Source organism: Rattus rattus, chromosome 10 (assembly GCF_011064425.1).
Source record: "Rattus rattus isolate New Zealand chromosome 10, Rrattus_CSIRO_v1, whole genome shotgun sequence".
In the NCBI taxonomy this organism is placed as follows: domain Eukaryota; kingdom Metazoa; phylum Chordata; class Mammalia; order Rodentia; family Muridae; genus Rattus; species Rattus rattus.
This window is the reverse complement of record NC_046163.1, coordinates 28353547-28376360: the sequence shown is the minus strand read 5'-3', so window position 1 is coordinate 28376360 and position 22814 is coordinate 28353547. Positions and strand designations below refer to the sequence as shown.

The 22814-nt window shown below is 37.3% G+C and overlaps 1 pseudogene; it reads left to right on the top strand.

Annotated features, from left to right (window-relative positions):
- LOC116911614 overlaps nt 1-22478 on the top strand; it is an 87537-nt pseudogene extending 65059 nt beyond the window's left edge.
- Nucleotides 22479-22814: the final 336 nt, after the last annotated feature.

The window sequence follows — 22814 nt, the reverse complement described above, 5'->3', positions numbered from 1 at the left end:
GGCCGAAATGCAGATATTAAGAAATTACATAGAGCAAAGGAAAATCAAAAGGAGTCTCAATGATGAGTAATTCTGAAGGGACCATTAACAGAAAATAGCAGACTCATAGCTTACTGTTTAGATTTAAATGATATCTAACCCCACATAATAAATGCTCATATTGACACATTGATGCCCAAAGGCAGTATTATGCCTGGTAAGAACAATGGGCATTAGAAGAAGGACCTGCTGCTGCTCTAGTCCAGTGTTTCTCATCTTCAGAGTCAGGCTAGCCATGCTTCAGTTACTGTATCGATGTACCTACATAATCAACTTAAAAGCAGAAAGTTGTATAGGCTCATAGTTTTAGTTATGGCCAAGTTGACACCTTTAGTATGCATCTGGAAGTTCAGAACATCATAGTAGGAAGAACAAATGTTACAAGTTTGTAACCTCATGGCAGTGAGAAAAGCAAGAAAGACAGAGATGGAGAGAGGATGAGGGAAGAAGCTGGCAGAGGAGAGGGGAGCAGGAAGGGAGGAGGAGAGAGGAGGGAGACAGGGAGAGAGAGAGGGAGACAGGGAGACAGGGAGACAGGGACAGAGGGAGAGAAGGGAGAGAGGAGAGAGGGAGAGGAAGGAGGAGGAAGAATAGGAGGAGGAAGAGGAGGAGGAGGTAAAGGAGGAGGAGAAGGAGAAGGAGGGAGGAGAAGGAGAAGGAGAAGGAGAAGAAGAAGAAGAAGAAGAAGAAGAAGAAGAAGAAGAAGAAGAAGAAGAAGAAGAAGAAGAAGAAGAAGAAGAAGAAGAAGAAGAAGAAGAAGAAGACAATGACGACAACGAAGATGACAAAGAAAAAGAAGGCACAACCCTTGTTTCTTGAATGTTTCTGTCACTTACAGATCAAGGCAGGATTAGCTCCAAGTCTAGTGTGGGCCTATTGAAGGAATTCTAGGCTAACACAGTACTATTAATTAAAAACCAAATTTCTTAAAATGGTCTAACAATTTGAGGTCACTTTCTTGATTTTCATTCCTCTGACTCTCATCTATTTGTTTCTTATCTATGGTTAATGTTTTAGAATTAAATAATCATTTTTCCTTTGACTTAATTCAAATGCATTAGACCAGACAATCCACTAAGAGTCAAAGTTGTATGTGCAAATTGCTCTGCAAACACTATGGAACAAAGCATTTAGTAAGGTAATTCAGTAATAGGAATGAATTTGTAAATACATGCTTTTACTTCACTTTGTTTGTCAATATAGCATAATTTCAATTCAGATTATATAACAATGTACATTAGTTGTGGAGAACACTGACAGCTTTATTATCTGTTAAATGTGATCCCTCCTGCCCTGATTTAGTAAAAGCTTTTCTGTTGGTTCATCTAAATGTAACACTTTGATGAGCTTTAGATGCGATCAGTTAAAGGCACATAGCCCTGAGATTCTGGCAGATTGTGAAACAGATGCCCGTTGTCAGGGCTGAAAACTCAATTAAAATGGAGGTTGTGGGGTGACAGGGAGGGAAAGGTCAACTGACACTAGTAGAAGCAGGGTCAGCCTGACAGATATCAGGCTTTGTGCTGTACTGCCATATCTTTAAAGGGAGTTAATCCATAAATTATGTCATCAAATACTTTTCAGTTCCAGAACAATCTGGAGTTTAGTAATAATATTCAGGAATCATTTGCCCTCAGTACTGATCTGAAAGCATAAAAGAGTTTTTAATCCTCCAACGTTATGAAAAACCCAAGTAACAAATTTTCTGTCATATTTGTTTCATCCTCTTCATATTAATACATTTAAAGATTAACTGAGCAAGTCAGTGTATGGATTAGGAGCATCCACTAGAACATGGGCATTTTCTCTATTAAGAGTTTATTCTTATAATTATCATCATCATCTGAAACATACAAGTCAGGGATGCTAATGCCCATATTGAAATGTGTGATTTCAATACTCTGGAGCCTCAGACAGTGGAATCATAAGCACTGGATCAACTTGGAATTCAGATTGAGATACTGTTAAAAATAAATATTATTTTAATTAATAAATTTAATAAATAAATAAATAGTAAAGAAACACTTAAGTACCAGTTTTGGGGAATGAGTCAAAAACAACAAGAAATCTACAGATGACTAAAACGAAGTACAGTATTTTAAATACTGGGCATAGTGATCTAGAAAATGTAAGGAAAACCTGATTTTCCAATTTGGGATTTTCAATGAGAAGAGTGGATGACTTTGGAGGAAATGGTGTTGTCAAATCCATCAATGGCAATCCTAGCTCTGCTGGGTCAAGAAAGCAACCACTGATTGAGAGGGTTATAATAGGATTCTGGCCCTCACAGAAGAATCAGGTATCAAAATTAATTCACAGAAGAGATGAAATACCCAAGAAATTCGTATACACATGAGCTCTCAGTGTCAAAACTACAATCAAAGATTTTTGAGATAAAATGTCTAAGGATGCAGTTGACTTAGCAGAGTGTTTACATTGTTAGTGAGGATTGATAGAATCAGGAGTTTATTTAAGGTTTGATACAAACAGAGTTTGTTTTTATTGTTTTTGTTCTGTTTTGCTTGTTTGAGATATATATATATATATATATATATATATATATATATATATATATATTATTGCCAGGAGCCAAGCCCACTTATACACCCTCTATTTCAGGAATGTTCTCAGGAATGTTTCAGGCCCACTTATAGAGGCTCTGTTTCTGGGAAACCTAGCCAGTTATCTGTCCTTATCAGTATACCTGCAATTTGCAGTTTAAGGTCACAGGAAACAAATAAACAAAGGGAGGGTGGTGACAGTATTGGGCCCTGTGTGGCCTTCCTGCTTGTCTTTATAAGCCACTGCCCTGAAATTAAGTTTGAGAGCCTGATCAGACTACAGTTTGCTCTCCTTCTTTGTGCCTCCTGGCCCCCATTCTTTCACTCCCTTCTCAGGTCTCCAATGAATCCCCAGCAGGTCGGGGCAGTATATACATTAAATTTACAACCAATATCACCCTTGTTTTCCTTCCAGTAGCCCCCTCATACAAGTCTTTCCCCTTTCCCCCTTTCTCTTCCCTTTTGAGAAGTAGAAGCCCCCCTCTGGGTATACACTCCGGTCCCTGTCGCTCGCTGCTTCTCTAGGCACATCATTTCCCACTAAGGCCAGACTAGGAGCGCGCGATCCGTAGGCAGACAGGCAGGCAGGCAGGCAAGAGTCTCAGGTATAGCTCCTGCTCCAATTGTTTGGGACAGCCACATGAGAACAAGCTGCTCACCTCCTACATATGAGCATGGGTTCTAGGTACACCCTGTCTTGCTCTTTGTTTAGCGATTCAGTCTCTGGCAGCTCCCATCGGTCGGGACTCTGGTCCCTAATGGTTAGTTGACTCTGTTGGTCTTCCTATGGAATCCCTGTCCTTTCGGGTCCCTCAATCTTTCTTCCAACTCGAAAGTAAGACTCCCGAGCTTCCATCTTATGTTTGAGTGTGAATCTCTGCATGTCTTTCCATTGGCTGCTGGAGAGATTCTCTCAGAGAACAGTTATGGTAGTTTTCTTTCTGCAAGCATAAGGGTTTGTCATTAATAGTGTCAGGGATTGGCTCTTGCCCATGGAGTGGGGCTCAATTTGGAGCAGTCATTGGTCAGACATTCACTCAGTCTTTGCTCTTTCTCCCTGTATGTACTCACTTGTGAATATATATTAGCCCAAAAGAACAAGATAACCATGCTATAATAAACAGACCCAAAGAAGACAAATAACAAGGAGGGACCACGGGAGGATGCTTGAATATTTCTCGGAGTAGGAAATAAAACAGTTATCCAAGAACAATAGAAGGAGGGAACTGGATAGAAAAGGGGATGGGGAAGGGAGCAGGGCAGGAGATCGACTGGAGGGAGGCCATCTCTAGGACTTGCCAGAGATCAGGAATGGAGAGAGGCACTAGTGGGTCTGAGGGGCAACTCTAGCTGAGATTCTTGTCAGGGGGGATATGGATCCTGAAGTGACCAATTTCTGTAACCAGGCAGGACTCCCAGTGGAAGGATAAGGGCAACCTCTCAGACACAAAACCTTCCAAACAAAATGTACCCTACCTACAAGGGCTCAGGTATTTTTTTAAAGAATGAATATTTTATTTATTTACATTTCAAATGCTATCCCCTTTCCTGGTTATCTGGAGAGGATAAGAGTAAAAGGTTTATTACCCAGGAGCATGCCCAGGAGTTGTCAAGATCATTTGTTGCTTCTTAGATGTTCTTTCTATTGCATAAATAAGCTAAGGCGTATTACAGACTCAGGACTTTCCATATGCTTTGCTATGTTGTAGCTGATGGCTTTCAGGATATTAGAACCCTTTGCCCATGGCACTGTTGAGGAAATGAAACTGAAAAGAACATTAGAAGTAGTTTATAGTTTTAAGAATTTCCTCTCCACAGGAGGAAGAAATGGTGCAGGAATCAGGGGTGCTGGATGACTCCAAGGAAGCAATGTCATCTGGACATCAGGCAGGTGTCCATGAACACACAGAGATAGTGGCAGGATGACAAAGTCCTATACAAGCTCAAGCCAGATAATAACTCATACAGAAAGGTGTACAGTGGAGACAAAGTTCCCCCTAACTGAGAAGATATTTGCAATTCATACCTTTTGGGAAAAAAGGAAATTAGTTTTCACCAATAGTGTGCCATTAAGTATATGAACCATACACTCCATGGGAGGACCCATGCTTTGGGGTGTAGCACCAGTGGTGCATAGTAGCATCGCTTTTGCAATTGTGACTGAGAATAGAGCTTTGATTGATAAGAAAACAAGCAGGTAGAGAGCCGAGACTACAAGTTATGTATTTCCCTTAAAATGTTCCATTTTAACTTTCTCATCCAATCGGTAATTGTTTACAACTTTGATACATGCCTTAGCAGTTGTGCATATAGAGCCCAGTCGAAGCCTATTATCAGCAGACACATGGACACTGTTGTGTCTTTTTTTGTGAGCATTTTCACCCTGACAAAGCACATTGTGGTTCGATGAAGATTATTTTCAGGGCTGTAAAGTTGATCATATCCATCACAATGAAACCCCATGTCCTCAAAGAAGCATGGGGAGAGGGCATCAGAACTGTTATTACAGTCCTGTTTACATGATGATGCAATGGGAGGACAGGATGCAAGGCTGTACCTAAAATACTAAGTAAAGACTTTGAGTGACTTAATGAACCGATGACTATAATGTGAACTTTTTCAGAGGATATCTGAATCTATATTCCTTCTAAATGGGGAAACAACAAATGATTTGAGAGATTTTTTTCAACCATGTTGAAATTGCTGAAGTTTCATTGCAGTGAATTACAAGGCGTGGGTGAAGGGTTATTTGTAGGAGCATAGGAAGTGATGCATGACTAAAACATTGAAGAGAGGTCTTTGTGTCTCCTAGCAACTGTTACTTATTTATAAATCCCTAGGAAGTGATGGGCTCTCTTGATGACAGAAAGTTAATTGGCCCAATCTTTTGCAGTAGAGTTACGAGAGTTCAAGAGAGCAGAAGCATGCCATGCTCCGAGAGCATTGTTCCACAACAATGATGACTTTTGCTTTTTAAAAATATTGCTCAATTGCTTAATAGTAATTCTGTGATGATATATGAACATAGATACATATGGTATAATTTTGCTCAGAATAAATATTTTTAAAAACTGTTTAAATTAGGAAAAAATGCAAAAGAGCCAATAGAAAATCCTTAAAAGTTTTGAGAAGGAACAAAAGCTAACCCGGAGAGGAAGAGAGAGAGGGAGGAAGGGAGGGAGGGAGGAGAGAGAGAGAGAAAGAGAGAGAAAAGTTTCAAAGAATTAATGAATTCTTGAATAGGGAAGACCATATAAAAACAATAATATAAATGTGATACAACTTTTGGATGTTGAGCTTTGGCAATAGAGTACAGGTTGTTTATTTGTAGCCGATGATGTCTAGTAGAGGAAGCTTTACCTTGTTATAGACTTTTTACATTTTAACTCATCCGATGTCTCTTCAGAACTGACCTAGTCCAGGTACTTCCTTAGGACTACTTAGTTCACCTGTTATTACAGGACTGACTCAGTCCAGATATCTCATTAGAAGTGACAGAAACTTTACTTTCCCTCCTCCTATAGAGCCCATGGCTTTTGCATTCACCTAAAATGTAATTTTTCCATTACATTTTAACATAAAGTTTTCACGTAAAATGCTTTGGTGACTGGAGTGGTCCAGGGTCTTGACCCTGATAGGAAGCACTTGGTCAGTGAGCTACAGCCAAGCCCCTAAGCTGATAAATCTTGTTTCAATTCTGTATATAGAATGTGAAAGCAGAGTGAACCTTGCTAATTGGAAACAAAACCAAACAATATAACAAGTCCAGCAATTGACGCTGTCTAATACAAGTCTTCCTAATCTTCTCTGTAAGATTTGAAAGTGGAAGAAAGGAGGGACTGACTGCAGATTTAAAAGGACAGGACAAAAAAATGGAGTAAAGTATTTCTTTTGCCCTTAATTGCATCCAAATGGGAATAAATGGGCTGAGGGTTTTCATTCTTAAGTTTGCTGTTTGTGAAAATTGTATGTGATCTAGGCTGGTAATATCCCCCTGTGAATTACTTACTGAACTCTGTATAGAGGAAATATTATATCTATAATATGCATAAAGTGTTTTGGTGGAAATAGTGAACAAGGTTGATAAGCTATCATCAAATTCTCAATCTTGATTTTATTATATGAATATGAGTATTTTGCTGTTTTATATTCTTTTAAGCATAATTAAAACTTATTAGATTATTAATTTAATTTTAATAAGAATAGAAGACACTAATACATAAAAAGAAGAGGTCCATTATGCAGTGTGTATATAACTGAATCTATCACTTACAAGTTAGCTACATTACATGTTTAAATGCATTTAATCTCATTTTTTGATTTACAAAACTTAATGCTTTTAGTCTATTCGTTCATGTTTTGTTAACGATCTAACCTTTCAAGGATTCAGTCCAAATCGTTTACAAAGGATTTCACACCAGTAGATATTTTGAGCTTGCTTCAATTTCAACATTACTGGAACTTACTTAAAAGGCTTTTTCTTCTAACTTCCATTTTCTTTTGCTCTGCAGAAAAATCAATATGAAGTTAAGAAGTTACTGTTATCTCGAATTACAAGAGGTTACCTTTTCCCCCTCTACAGATAAATCTATTTTATAATGATATTAAACAGACTTATATCTTCAATGGAAGTTTTTAAAAAGTTTTCTATCCAAAAAAAAGTGTGCAAACATTTGAAGAGACAAATATTTCCCTTGACAAATTATCCAAGAACATATGATTGAAAAGGGAAAAAAATCTAAGAATTAAAACATAAGAAAGAGAAATAAAAAATGTCCAGAAATGTTCAGATTAGTATTCGTCATGCTTTCAAAGGCTCAGTGTGAAACGCTATTTAACAGGATGTAAGATGATTACTTGATGTCTGAGCTTACAGGGTGTTAGCCATTTCTGGACTATACATGGCATAAATGCTAAATATTTTGTTGCTGGCTTAAAACTGTAAGCACACTTGGGGCTTTATTATCATGATCGTCGGCATCACTTCTGTGCTTGTGGGTCTTCAGCACTGTATTGAGGTTTAATAGAATCTTGATGATGTTTTTGAAGTAAAATAGGAAATAGGAAGCACACTTAGTTTCCTGTTGTAAAAATAATACCAAGATGTTATGCAGATCTATAGCTCGGTTTGAAATAGAGAAACACAATGGTTTGAACCCTGCTGTTAAATTTTTTGTGATGTCTTAGATCACTTCAGCTCAGTTAGAAGCATTTCAAAGTCACCAAATAACTACCAGTGATTGATTTGTTTATTTACAGATCTGCGCGGTTTTGCTGAAATTTCAATGATCTTAATTGAGCCTACGGAGTTTTATCTGGCTGCCTGTTACCAAGAGGACTCGTGGACACGCTGCTTGTTGTTTTCAACGAGTGGTGAAATTCAATTCTGTCTTTTACTGCAAAAAAAATGTATAAAATTGGGGTCTTTGCACTTGCATACTTGGAATCAGAAAAGAAGCCCTGACATTATAAAACCCCACTTTCAAAGCTATGTTTTATTTATTCTTATCCTTCACTTGAAAATTGTATTAATTGCTTTCTTTGAATGCAAGAGCAATTTCACATTAGAAATGATCTAGAATATTTGACAATTAAAGATGTATGCACACTGAAATTTTGTCCAAGGGAATCATATCAGTAAAGTACAATTCTTTGTAATAGGCTGGGGTTGTACAGACTGCAGTTGTCCCCAAATATCAGCTTTTTATATTGATTTTTTTATTAGTTATATTTTCCACTTAGAATTATTAGATATGGGGCTGGAGCATTGGTTAAATGAGTAGAACTTTCAATGTACAACAATGAAAGTTCGAATTTATATCATTGGCCCCCTAGTAAAGGACAAAACATACCAGCCAAGTATGGTGGTATTAGCCTGTCATCTCCAGGCTGGAAATCAGAATTAAGAGAATTCAGGGGCCTTCTGGGCTAGCCAGTCTACCCAAAAGGTGATCTCTGGCTCATTAAGAACTGATGTTTTAAAAATTAAGGTAGAGTGTAACAGAGAAAGGCACTGGGTATTAAATATTAACCTCTGGATGCCACATTCAGATGCATCTGCTTGCAAACCTGAACACACATATGCATACACATGAATACAACTAAAGAACCATATGTTATTTATTACTCATATAATTATGTTTTATTTGTAGTTATTAAAATTATCCTGATGGGAGAAAATCACATCTCTATGAATAAAGAAATGGGCTGAAGACATAGTCAGTGGAGTAGAGCAAGCTTAGTCTATCAGAGGCTCTACCTCAAGTCCCAGCATCCACATTAGGTTGCTTACAAGCACCTATATTCCATGTTCAGGTGAGTCTAACAGTTCTGCCACATGTATATGCACTACACACACACATGCACAAACACACACACACACACACACAAATACACACAAAAATATAACTAGCTTACTTAGCATGTATATAATGAAATACAATTGGTTGTCATTATGACTAACATATATAGTAATCCTGTTGTGAGACGAGTTGTCCAAAACAAATCGGGGAGAACAGGATAAGTTCCTGCAATTGGAAGGCAAACACTGGGACTTCTTGTCCTAAGGATGCCCTGGAGACTGTGGTTTTAGACTATTCCTTCTGGGGACCAAGAGTAAATTCCCTCTTTATGAGGTATGTCTTGACAGTGTAAAGTTACAAGCCACCCAGTTACCCAGAACTGGAAAATCCTTTTACAAAACATGGTTCCTGTACATGAAATTGTTTTTATGTCCTTTTGGTAAATAATCATTTGCCAAGAAATGTCTATCTGGGAAGGTTTATTCCATTCGAGAGTCCTTTCTCTTGAAGAAAACCTACATTGAAATAGCTTTAGTTTGCTATTTTTGTTTGTTTGTGTCTGGTTTGTTGTAGGTGATGGCATCAGTCTAGTGAAGACATTTGGCTATGGCTACTCACATTTTTTCTAAATGTGAATAACAGACAATTGTTCCCTTCTAGGCTCTTCATGTGTATGTGTGATGCACTCAACCAGAGCCACTCACCTACTCTTTAGCTGAAGGCATTTCTTCACACTTAATGAACAAATATTTATGGGCTTGCCAAGTGTTCTGTTTAGGGGATCTATTTCTGTTATGAAATACCACTAGCAAAAATGAAGCTGGCAAGGAAAGATTTATTTGGTTTCTATACTGCGATTCATCTTTGAAGGAAGTCAGGAGAGGCACGCGAACAGAGCAGGACTCTGGAAGAAAGCGCTACTACAGAGGCCATGGAATGATACTGTCTATCTATTCATAACTTGCTCAATCAGCTTTCTTTATCATTGATGGCCGCCTATCCTGGGATGACGCTCTTTCTCAGTGAGTGAGCTGGCCTTTCCATATTAACCATCAATCAAGAAAATGTCTTAAAGTTTTGCCTACAGTCCAAGCATGAAGGCATTTTTAAAATCTTCAAGTCTCTCAGAGGACTTTAGCTCCTGTCAAGTTACATAAAACTATCCAGCACAATAAGATTTACAGAATAAATTATTTATTTAATAAAAGATATATCAATGAATAGGAAAAGGAAAGCCTTCTGACTCTAAGATAGTACATGAATTTATTTCCTTGGTCACAATTTACCCATTCATTGTTTTTCATGTACAGGTTTAATTTGTAAAATAAGTCTGGGCTCTGTGTTAGCTAGAGATGTGACAGTACTGAGGAAAAATTCAGTGGCCTTGTATACTACTGAGGCTTTACAAGCTTTGTGAGATCAATAAACTTTATTGAATTAATAATATTTAGTATGGTAAGATTCTGATATTAAACTAAAGGAATCTATTTTTATAATACGATTTGTGATAAAGAACTCTGTGTATTTATTGGATCTTGAAATTTAACTAGCTTACTAAACATAAGAGTGAAAGAAGGCTACAAACTCAAAGTATTGAATCATTTTATTCAGGCACACACACATATCAATGGATTGACCAGAGCAGAGTCCCAAGAGAACTGTTTCATTTAAGAACTGAGTTTCTAGCTGCCAATTGTCTGTCAAGAATCCAGATGGTGTTTCTGGAAGAACACAGTGTCTTTCAACTTGGCATCATTCAAACCCATCTTTACTGGGAAAAATGCTTCAACAAATGACTGGACTGTGTTATATAAAGAGAATGATACGAATGATATATTCTGCAAAACAACATATATATATATATATATATATATATATATATATATATATAGCTTTTTCATTTTAGGAAGTTAATAGTTGACAAATGTTGAATGTCATGACTACTTATCACTCAATAGTGTCATGGATGAATTCCCCTTTTGATGTTGATTATTGTGATACTATCATGTTCAAGCCTCTGTTGGAGTTGTTTAAAGATGGAAGATACTTTTCAGGATAGACAATACAGTTCTACAAAATGAATAGAGGGCAGACTCAGTAAACTGCAGGGTTTGAATGCAGAGTTATGTTGTGATCTATTCCAACAATACTCACTAGCCCGTCTTCTGATCCTTCCCAAATTCCCGACACTCTTAAGATACTGAACTGATGCACTTATGAATATGATATGTACCATGATCTTAACGAATTCTTATAAATCTTTAGTTCATTTTAATTCACTTCTGTCAGTGACTTTACCTAAGGATTTTAGAGATGGGAAATTGACTTACATGTCTATTGATCTAATGTAACACCCTGCTTTCACTTTTGTGGCTTTGGGATTACAAGTTAAATCGTGTCATTAACTATCTATTTCAAACAACTCTCTAAAATATGTATAAATACATGAATTTCAAAAGGGAATAATCAAAGTGTGGTGAACCTACCTTATGCAGATGAGTTTTGAGAGGTGATCAACATACCCAATGTAGGAGAGGTTTGAGAGGTCATGACCCTAGCCTATTTAGGAGAAGTTTGAGAGGTGGCAAACCTGTCCTATGTAGGTGAAGTTTGAGAGAGCTATTTACAACAGACATTCTTGGCAACTTGAGTTACTAACAGTCTTCCAGTGCTCTAGAGAATGAGTTCAGGTAGATATTTCTCTGGGGGAGGGAAGGTTATTCAACAGTGTTTCTGCTATCTTCATGAGAGGAGGGAAAAAGACAGGAAAAGGAGTAAAAGTGAACGAGAAGAAAAGGTAAAATTGATGTAGACTTGATTAAGGCTCACACCATTTCACAAGAATCTCTGAAGAGGGAGGGTCTTCCAGAGCTGTCTAGAGTTGTGAGGAAAGCCTAGGGATTTATAAGTATGTATAAACAACAAAAGAATGTGGGTTGACTATTTCCAAAATAGTTGGCAATTGAAGCCTTTCTGTCAGGAACACATGTTCTTTAGTCAGAAGAGAGCTGAAGAATGCATGGCAGAATTGTTTAATAATATTTTTTAACTAGTGTTACTATATAAAGTAATGCGGTGCTTAAAATCACCGTTAATGGGTTGAAAGCTTAGAATTCTCCACTGAAGAAAATACATACAGTGATATTACACACACACACACACACACACACACACACACACACACACACATGCATGAATGCATCCATAAACACACTCATACACACATTCACTCACAACCTCAGACATATTAGTTGGTGAAATTGAAGAAAGTGTTTAATGATCACTTCTAAGTGTAGTGACTATACATTATGTACTGACATATGAATAATTGAATTACTTTCTAAGAAGTACTCAAAATTTTAATGTATTACCCAGTTCTTTACTTGTGAAAGACATTTAAAAGAAAATCATGGCGTGAGTGGGATACATTTCTTTGTGAGTGGAATAATAATGGAGAGAGTGGAGATGACTGTATTGTCTCTTCTCTATTAAAACAGCCTGTGCCAAAAATGAGCACTACAGTTTTAGCATGCTTTACACATCCCAATATTTAGCAAATCAATATTTTATACAATTGAAAGTGTCTCTAGTGCATATTTTAGAAGAATAGTTTCCTTTTCCAAAATTTTGTTGAAGTTGCCAAGCATTAACGCTGTGATGTTTCCATGGAATTTCACTTAACATTTGACATGTAGTCTGACCTGTCGGTTTTACAACATGGTCCAACAACTGTTATCCCAGTCTTAGACCACCATGGATTACAATTAGTTCTAATTTAATATAAATCAATTTTTAGTGTGACCTGAGTTAGTGAGAAGTGAGCTTGATTGGGACAACAATGCCATGAAGTTTGGCCAACAAATTGTAAACAGATGGCACGAACTCACATTCACATCAAGTCTGGAACAGAAACCAAAGTGACCTTAAGTTAGAAAGTGCTCTGCTTTGATTCAAGTTGTTTAATACTTAATACATATGGTTTGCTAAACATATGTTTGAGACAACTTTAGTTATTGAACAATATTGATGAAATTTTATTTTTTAAATGTGTTTAGTTAAATATATGCACAAATTGGTAGAAAATCATTCTCAATGCAGATAATAAAGGTAGAGCTAAATCATATTTGGAATATATAGTATATACATATGCACATTTAAAATTTTCCTTTTCTTAATTATCTTTTTAAATAAAAAATGAATTGAAATGGTAGGTAATACAACTTTGGTGTGGGTAGAACTCATGTTGGAGGCTCATTTTGATCCAGCAGTCAGTACAACAATAAACAAACTAGATTGTATAGACATTAAAATATTGTGTTTCGTTACAAGAATATTATTTTTTATTTATTGTCTTTAACATTTAGTGCAGTGATTATTTTATATTTAAATTAATGAATGTTAAATAAATGAAAGTTTATATTTTGACTTATGGTAACTAAGAAAATATTTTAATATAAAATGTTTATGTATATCCCTTAAAAATCCAAAATGAAATATATGATATTTGAGTTATAATTATTGTTATAACATCATTTCTTGTTATTCAAAAACACTATCTTGTGGAAATTGATTTATATAAATTATGGCTCACATAAGAAGGGTATTTTGATGGGTTATATAAATTTTGAAGTTAGGTTTCTTTTTCTTTTTCAACCCTTTAAAGGCATTGTAGTTCTTTTCCATTCAAATATTATGTTATATGTTAAAGGACATAACATAATGTCATTGGCAATGTTCTTCATAATTCTTTTTAAAATGTGCTAAACGATATTCTATCTGCATCATTAGGTTACCATACAACAATGTCCTTTGAGAATATGGTTTTGCTATCATTTCTAGTTGTAATTACTTCTCACAGAAACAGTATGGGCTTATTGAAACGACTTGAGGTGTGAAGGTTGAGAAGACAATGCCTGTGCGTATTGTAAATAACCACAGCATGACAGCATGGCGTGTTTATTTCACAGAAGCTCACCTTTCCAAGGGTCCATTTTTTTTTTAACATTTTGAACCTCTCTGAACATGTTTTTTCTCTATGAAAGTTTGAGTTGGATATAAGCTGTGACTCACATTTTCTTCATCATGGCATTTCTGATTTGATGAGACAGAAAATACTTAGCACCAAGAAGTACATTGTCCCTGGTAGGAGATTTAGAAACAATCTCACACTCTAATCCAGATCTGAAAAAAGAAACAAAATAGCATCCTGAGGGAGGTAACCCAATCACTCACTGATAAGTGGATATTAGGCCAAAAGGTTAGGTTACCCAAGATACAATCCACAGACCACATGAAGCTCAAGAAGAAGGACGACCAAAGTGTGGATGCTTCAGTCCTTCTTAAAAGGGGGAATAAAAATATTCACAGGAGGAAATACAGAGACAAAGTTTGGAGCAGAGACTGAGGGAGAGAGGTCATCCACAGACTGCACCACCTGGGGATCCAACAAAGGCAATGTTGCTGATGCCAAGAAGTGCATGCTCACAGGAGCCTGACATAGCTGTCTCCTGAAAGGCTCTGCCAGACCTTGACAAATAAAGAGGCAAATGATAACAGCTAACCATTTATCTAAGAATGGGGTCCCCAATAGAGGAGTTAGAGAAAGGCTTGAATGAGCTGAATGGGTTTGCAACCCCATAAGAACAACAATACCAACCAACCAGAGCTCCCAGGGACTAAACCACTATCCAAAGAGTACACATGGACAAACCCATGGCTCCAGTTGCATATGTAGCAGAGGATGAACTATTTAGGCACAAATGGGAGAAGCTCTTGGTCCTGCCAAGGCTGTGTGCCCCAGTGTGGGGGAAAGTCAGGGTGGGGAGGTGAGAAGGGGTAGGTGGGTGAGGTAACACCCTCATAGAAGCAGGGAAAGGAGGGATGGGACAGGAGTTTATGGACAGGAAACCGGGAAAGGGGAAAACATTTTAAATGTAAATTTAAAAAATCCAATAAAAGAAAAGAAACAAACTTATAAAAAAAAAAAGAAAGAAAGAAAAGAAAAAAGAAGGTATCTTCTTCCTCTCATACAATTCCAGTACACAAGTCTTATTCCTTCTGGGGATCTGCCAGGCAGTTGCAGTGGCCAGTGAATCATGTAGGAAATCTTCAACCTCCCTTCTCCTCCATAATTCCAATCCTCATTTGTAGACAATCTTCCACACTATTGCAGAATATCTGCTGTGATCTCACCTTTTTTCCTGATTCTTAATACATAGGGAATCTCTGCAATTCATAGTGCAATGCCCAGATATCCTTCCATCACTCAGCCCCTTCTTTCTAGCCCATCCTTATTCCTAGGTCTCAGCTCCCAATATCTAGAAGCACATCCTGCATTTGACCCCAGTAATACCTGACAATATTCAGGAGCATTCCTTACTAGGCAACAAGAAGGCACCAAACTTTCCTAAAACTCAGAGAGAGCAACAAAAAGACAAGGAATAGAACACTCACACAGCAAACACCAGACAGGATAGTAGCACTTAGAATTACAATTCCCCCAACCCTAGAAGCCTAGAAACTAGCATAAAAATACAGTCAATAACAGGATAATATGTCCATCTAGAGTTCAATAACCATACTAAAGTAGGTCCTGAGTAATTATATAAGAAAAATATTGTTCAAAACATGAAATAGAAATGGAAACAATAAATAAAGAGCAAAAACCAAGAGGTTTGATAAACTCAACAATATTAACTAGAAGACAGAGAGTAAAGATTCAAGTTAAGAAATTTAGAAACAAAAAAGGGGGACATAACAACATACACAAAGGAAACCTAAAGACTCCTAAGAACATAGTTTGAAAACTTATACTCTACCAAGTTGAAAATCTAAAAGGAAAATGTTGCTATAAATTGGATGAGAAGAGGTCCAAGTATTCTTATTTTCAGCTGATATATTTGTTAACATAAGAAACCATAAAAATTCCACCAAGAAAATTCTGCAGCTGATAAATACTTTCAGAAAAGTGATGAGATACAAAGTTAACTCAGAAAAATGAGTAAACTTCCAAAATACAAATGGTAAATTATTGAGAAGGATTTCAGGAAATAATACCTTTCACAATCTCCTCACAAAAATATCTTGGGGTAACTCTAATTCTGAAACAGAATAAAATTGTCTTATCTGAAGTTGTTTAAAAACTTGCAAATTCAAAGAGAAATTATGTAGGTCAGAGACATCTGGCAGTCCAGAAGGCATCAATCCATTGTGTGCGTATTCACAGTTTGACTTTGGTTACAAGAATTTTAGAGTCATGAAGATGTAGCTTTATGTCAAGGATGTTCTCATTCTTTATTCTGTTTCTACCAAATCTGAGGTTCTAGGGCCTTGATGAGTTAGAATGCAATATCTTTAGGATCTGTTATGTATTCCAAATTTTCAAAATGTTGGAGGCAAATTTAGCTATCAAAATTCACTAGATGTTAATGGAAATTGCCACAAATATTAGGAAGCAATAAACAAGGATATTTCAAGCAATGCTTAGGATGAAAACATCCTTTCTTCCTCTCTAAATTAGGACATACCTTTGAATAAACTTATTTCAAACAGACACCTCAAGTATACCTGCTAATGTGTTTTTGACAGATCTCAGGTTAACTTTTTAAAAGTTATATTTTAAGTTATTCTTTGATGTTATCTATATTTTTTGATATTGTATATTCATTTATATAATATATCTTGATTGTATTTACTCTCCAATCCTCTCTTTAATCTTCTCCATAATACCCCACATTAGCTCAAAGTTCACCTCCTCCTTTGTTTATATGTGTGTGTAAGTATGTATGTATGTATGTATGTATGTATGTATGTATGTATGTATTTATACAAGTGTGGTTATTCTGTTCATATTCACATGGATCTTCATTGGCCACATCATAAAATAAAAGTGACTCTTCCCTTTTTACATCATTAGTTGCCCAGTGCTACTCAGTTAGGAATGGGCCTCAAGGGATCTTTAATTTTCTTTGCTTCGCTTTTTAACTGGCTTGGTCTTATGCAAGCATTCTTTAAGTAATGGCAGATGCTGTGAGTTCATGTGTGACAAAACCATATTAAGTCCATAGGATAGCATTTTACAGTACTCCTCCCAGCCTCTGGTACTTAGCCTTCGTTACATATACTATGCTTTTTATTCATGATAGTCTATGAGCTTGAGTGCTTTAGAGTTGCCACTTCTTATGGGGATAAAACAAAGGCATCCCATCTGAAAATGTATAAATTCAACTAACTCTCATTTATGGATTCAAGTTGCTCTACTGGTTATAAATAATTTAAAATCAATGTTCAGCCTCATACAAATCGGGTCATTTAGCTCTTTCATATCTCCCCATCTCTATGGTCAGACCAAGGAACTACAGCATGCAGGGTTGACACGTCTCTCTGAAATCAGGGAAGGACCTGTAACATTGAGACCTGCTAAGTCACAGTTGATTGCATAGCTAGCGTCCTGATTTCATTAACTGCCTCTTTCCTCACAGCGTTACTGCTGCCCTTTCCTCCTAAGTTACTATTACAGAAGTTACTCATTTAAGTGAAACAATTATGGAAATGGATCATCACTAACACTGCTCTATTTTACTAACTAGCATCACTTCAAAAGTGACACTAAAGGGCAGGAATAACAAAGCTGCTTGTTACTAGGCAATGAGGATACTGAAAATGAGCACAGGGTAATGATTTAAATATAATTTTAATTGATTTCAAGAATATGGTGATTTGTGTATTTTTCAAACAACTTCATACAGTTGTGTTTATGACATGGACAATTATAATCCTCAAGAGACAAAATTCTCAAGTAACAGTCACGAATAGAAGATATATTCTGGAAATGACTCCACACATGAGAATATTATCAGCTGGGTTGCCAGCACCTGCCTTTAATCCCTGGAATACAGTGAGTTCCAGAACAAACCCTGTATAAAACTCCACACCCGCCCAAATATTATCTAACATACTTTTGAACCGTTTAGGGATGAAAACAGAAGAAATTTGTTGTGAAGAGTGACTATTTGTCCTGCATGGGTAGAGACCTCTTAATTTTATATAATTATTAGCATGGGTAGAGTACAATTGTATTACTATATTTAACCTTAACAATAATGATTGGTTTACAGGAAAAAAAGGATATTCAGTACACAAAATACCTGTTGGCTGAAATTATTGTTTAAGGCAACATATTAGTAGAATTCAAGTGCACATCCATAACAGTATGTAGAAGTAAAAATGCAAACAGCTGTACTTTTCAATTATTAAAAATATTAAGTAAAATGAAGAGACTTACAAAGTGGTTACTAAAAGAGTAACAACACCCTCAAGTATAAGGAATAAATGATTGAAAAATAGTCTGTCCAATATTTAGTTTGAATATATATATGTATATATGTGTATTATAATCAAACTATAAAACATTATGGTGTGTTTATCATTATCTCTGATGAGTTTTTGGCTCTCTTCTATCTCTCAGTCTCTATCTTTCTATATGTATGAAGGATCTTACTCACATTACACATGTTCACACATATATGTGTATATGTATGTATGCACATAATTATTAGTAACATATTAGCTATTTTATCCAAAATAAACTTACATAAAATGTGTTCATAAAAAACAGACTTTAGAACAGCATTTGAGGAATTAAATGAAACAATTAAATAATTCGGAAGAAATGTTACATAAATGTGAACTGGCATGTGGAGAATAATTAAATTGTAATTACAAAAGGTTAATGTAGCAGTTTACTTGTCCTGATTTTTAAAATTTAGATAACAGTACAGATTTTTGCAATATGGCAAACCAACCTGACTTATTTTCTCTGGGAATTTGCATCTGTGAAGTTTTTTATGTCATTCTATGAAAATATATTTGACAACAATTAATTTTTATATGCATAGGAACTTGCATGAACACTTAGGGTTCAACGGTTTAAATATAAACTAATAATATAATCAATTTACATGTCAGTTCACTAATGAATGTCTTTCTAAAACAGTAAACATTACATTTATTTCTTATAACAATGTCGTATCTCTTTAATTTATCATATTGACAATTTCTTTTTTTTTATCATCTTTATTAACTTGAGTATTTCTTATTTACATTTCGATTGTTATTCCCCTTCCCAGTTTCCATGACAACATCCTCCTAACCCCTACACCTCCCTTCTCTATGGGTGTTCCCCTCCCCACCCTCCCCCCATTACCACTCTCCCCCCAACAATCACACTGACTCGGGGTTCAGTCTTGGCAGGACCAAGGGCTTCCCTTCCACTGGTGCTCTTACTAGGCTATTCATTGCTACCTATGAGGTTGGAGCCCAGGGTCAGTCCATGTATAGTCTTTGGGTAGTAGCTTAGTCCCTGGAAGCTCTAGTTGGTTGACATTGTTGTTCATATGGGGTCTCAAGTCCCTTCAAGCTCTTTCAGTCCTTTCTAAGATTCCTTCAACAGGGGTCCCATTCTCAGTTCAGTGGTTTAATGATGGCATTCGCCTATGTATTTGCTGTATTCTGGCTGTGTCTCTCAGGAGAGACCTAGATCCAGTTCCTGTCGGCCTGCACTTCTTTGCTTCATCCATCTTATCTAGTTTGGTGGTGCCACATGTGAGGCAGGCTCTGAATGGGTGTTCCTTCTGTGTCTGTTCTAAACTTTGCCTCCCTATTCCCTCCCAAGTGTATCTTGTTCCCCTTTTAAAGAAGGAGTGAAGCATTCGCATTTTGGTCATCCTTCTTGAGTATCATGTGTTCTGTGCATGTAGGGTAATTCAAGCATTTGGGCTAATATCCACTTATCAATGAGTGCATACCATGTGTGTTTTTCTGTGATTGGGTTACCTCACTAAGGATGATATTTTCCAGTTCTATCCATTTGCCTATGAATTTCATAAAGTCGTTGTTTTTGATAGCTGAGTAATATTCCATTGTGTAGATGTACCACATTTTCTATAGACAATTTCTAAGATTCTATTTATTCTGAGAACAGTCACTATCTTAGAAATTTTGGTATTTTTTAAATGTATTCTTCTTTTTCCAGATTACCACCCAACAGAGCTAATTTTTTATGGAAGTTTATTATTTTTAAAATTTCAAATGATGACATATATGAAAGCAATTTATTTACCATATCAGGTAAACAAAAATTACAAGCTATCCTGCTGTTAATTTTAATTTTTGTGTATTCATTCACTTTTTTGTTTGTATATGAATGCATGTGTATGTGTGCATGTCCCATCATATTCATGTGGATACCAAGGAAGTTGGCTTTCTCCTTCCCCTATCAGAGTCTTTGAGCCTGAATCCAGAATGTCATGCTTTGTGGCAAGTGTGCCCATCACTGATCCATCTTTCAAGCCATTATATGCATTTTAATTCTTGTGCTATTTTTATTTTGTTAGAATTCAACCAGATGGCTCACAGTGAATTTTTATTTTGTGCTGAATATATATACGATTGTGTCTATGGATTGTTTATTTCTTTAAAAAAGTTTTTTTTTAGATATTTTATGTATTTACATTTCAAATGTCATCCCCTTTCCTGGTTTCCCCCTCTCCTACCCCCCTCCCACTGCTTCTATGAGAATGATCCCCCTCCCATCCACCCACTTCAACCTCAATACCCTGGCATTTCCTTACACTGTGGAATTGAGCCTTCACAGGACCAAATACTTTACCTTCTATTGATGACAGACAATGCCATTCTGTGCTACATATGTGGCTGAAGCCATGGGTCCCTCTATGTGTAATTTTTGGTTGGTGTTTTAGTCCCTGAAATCTCTGGGGTGTCTGGTTGGTTGACATTGTTCTTCCTATGGGGCTGCAAAGCCCTTCATCTCCTTCAGTTCTATCACTCCTCCATTGGGGTTCCTGTGCTCAGTCTGATGGCCAGTGGCAAGCATCCTCATCTGTATCAGTAGGACTCTAGCAGAGCCCCTCTCAGAAGGCATTCATATCAGGCTCCTGTCAGCAAGCACTTCTTGGCATCTGCAATAGTTTGGTGCCTGTATTGTACTAGTATAGCTTATGTAAGTACACTGTGATTTGGAAATTAATTTGCTTTTGAAGATGTTCATTGAAAATTAGAAAATGTGCAGTGCCTAATGGGTGGGCTTATTCTGATGAGGCTAGCTGTGGCTGCTGCAAGCTCCTTCATTGAGTTGCCCTGGTCTCCACTATCTCATGGCTGCAATTGGAGTTTAAGTGGGCTACACATCAGTCTATGTAGATGTCTAGAAGGATGGCGGTGCAGAAGTGACTGCACATTATGCAGGGGATAGACTCAGATCAGACATCCTTGCTCACTTGGAAAATGAATAGGTGGTTGGGCCTACAGCAAAACAAAGCAGAAAAAGAAATTGTTTCAGGCACGGTAATGAAAGTAAAACAGATCATGGGTAGAAACCAAAACTGTGGTCTTCAGACGTGTGTTCTCAGCAATTAGTTCTGATCAGAAAAATTGGCTGGATCCTGGAAATGTGCTGAGAGCACACAGAGCTTCTTCATGCCTTCAAACCTCATCCTTTTTTTGCCCAGGAACTTGCTTCAGTAGCCTTTCTTCTCTGCCTGCTATGGCCCATCACCAAGAACAGTGCAGGCATCTGCTGGTCCAAACAGGCAACAGAAACTCTTCTCTCCATATTAAGCAAGGTTGAGTACCTCCAATGCCTTCAGACTATGGATCGTAACACAGATGTCTATCAGAACGAGTCTAAGCAGATGCAGCAACAAGGATTCTGCCACACGGAATGCAGTTGGTGCTCCAGGTTCAACGTTCTGAAGGTCTATGTTGACCATGCCACAAGTACGGGCATCCACTGCCCTGTCAATTTTATCATTTGTTGGATCAGCTTCTTGAATATCAGATAGTGTCTGACTCACACAACTTTAAAAGGGACTGCGTGGGTCAAGCACTGTGATCAGAATTTAATGGCTAATGACAACTTAGGGGAAGAAGGAACCCGTATTTGGAAAGCAAAAAAGTACTCGGGCAGCTGGTCATTAGTGTGGTTTTTAATAGTTAAGGAATCAGAAGAGAATTGTCAGCTGAGAAGTAACTTTGAGAACTCCTGCGATGAATCCTAGGTTGCAGGGTGCTCTCCAGAGACTCCCAGCTACAGCAGCTCCTACCATCCCTTTAGAGGCACAGTTGTTCCCTGTCAGAGCAACCCCATGACCTGACTGGATGTGTCCAGGGAATGCAATACCTGACCCAGCACCAGACGGAACCATCTCTGGATGGCCTCCAGAGCACAGCTTCCAGAATTCTCTTCCACAGTTGGTTTGCTGTCTGACCAGTGAGCCTCCGTCACGGTGGGCAAAGCAAAGAACATGCATGCTCAGTGGCCATAACTGTTGCTACCGAGTTAGCATGAGAGCTCTGCAAGAGAGAGGAAGAGAAGCTGGAGAAGTTGGTTGCTATTGGTAAGGAGGCCAGTGCCCAGCAAGACACTGCTAATGAGCTGTGCGGTGATGCTCTTATCGTTGTCAGAGCCTTGGTGACAGTAGTGAAAGAAGCAACTGGGGCTTTCCAGCTAGGCTTTGAGAAGCTGCTTCAGAGGTTGCTTTCAAATACCAAAAGCTAGGAGAGGATTGAATGCATATTTTCCCCAAACTGGTACAACCCTGACTCTGTGTCTTCAGGAAAATGTAATAGATGAACTAATTTGCAGAAGAGTGGTGAATCTCTTTCCCTTAGATCCTCCACCAATGGAAAAGCCTTTGGGGAAGGAAAGGGTGCCCTAGTGGAAACCAGAAAGAACCAAATGCATGAGTTAGCTTGTCCTGGGTTCCTCACTATGGTGAGGCAATTTTCTTTACCTCTATAATAGTCTCCTCATCTGTTCAGGGGAATCAGTAGTTATTCCTACCCTGGCTACAACATAAGGTTGTTTGAAGATCAAGTGGCTTATAGATGTGGA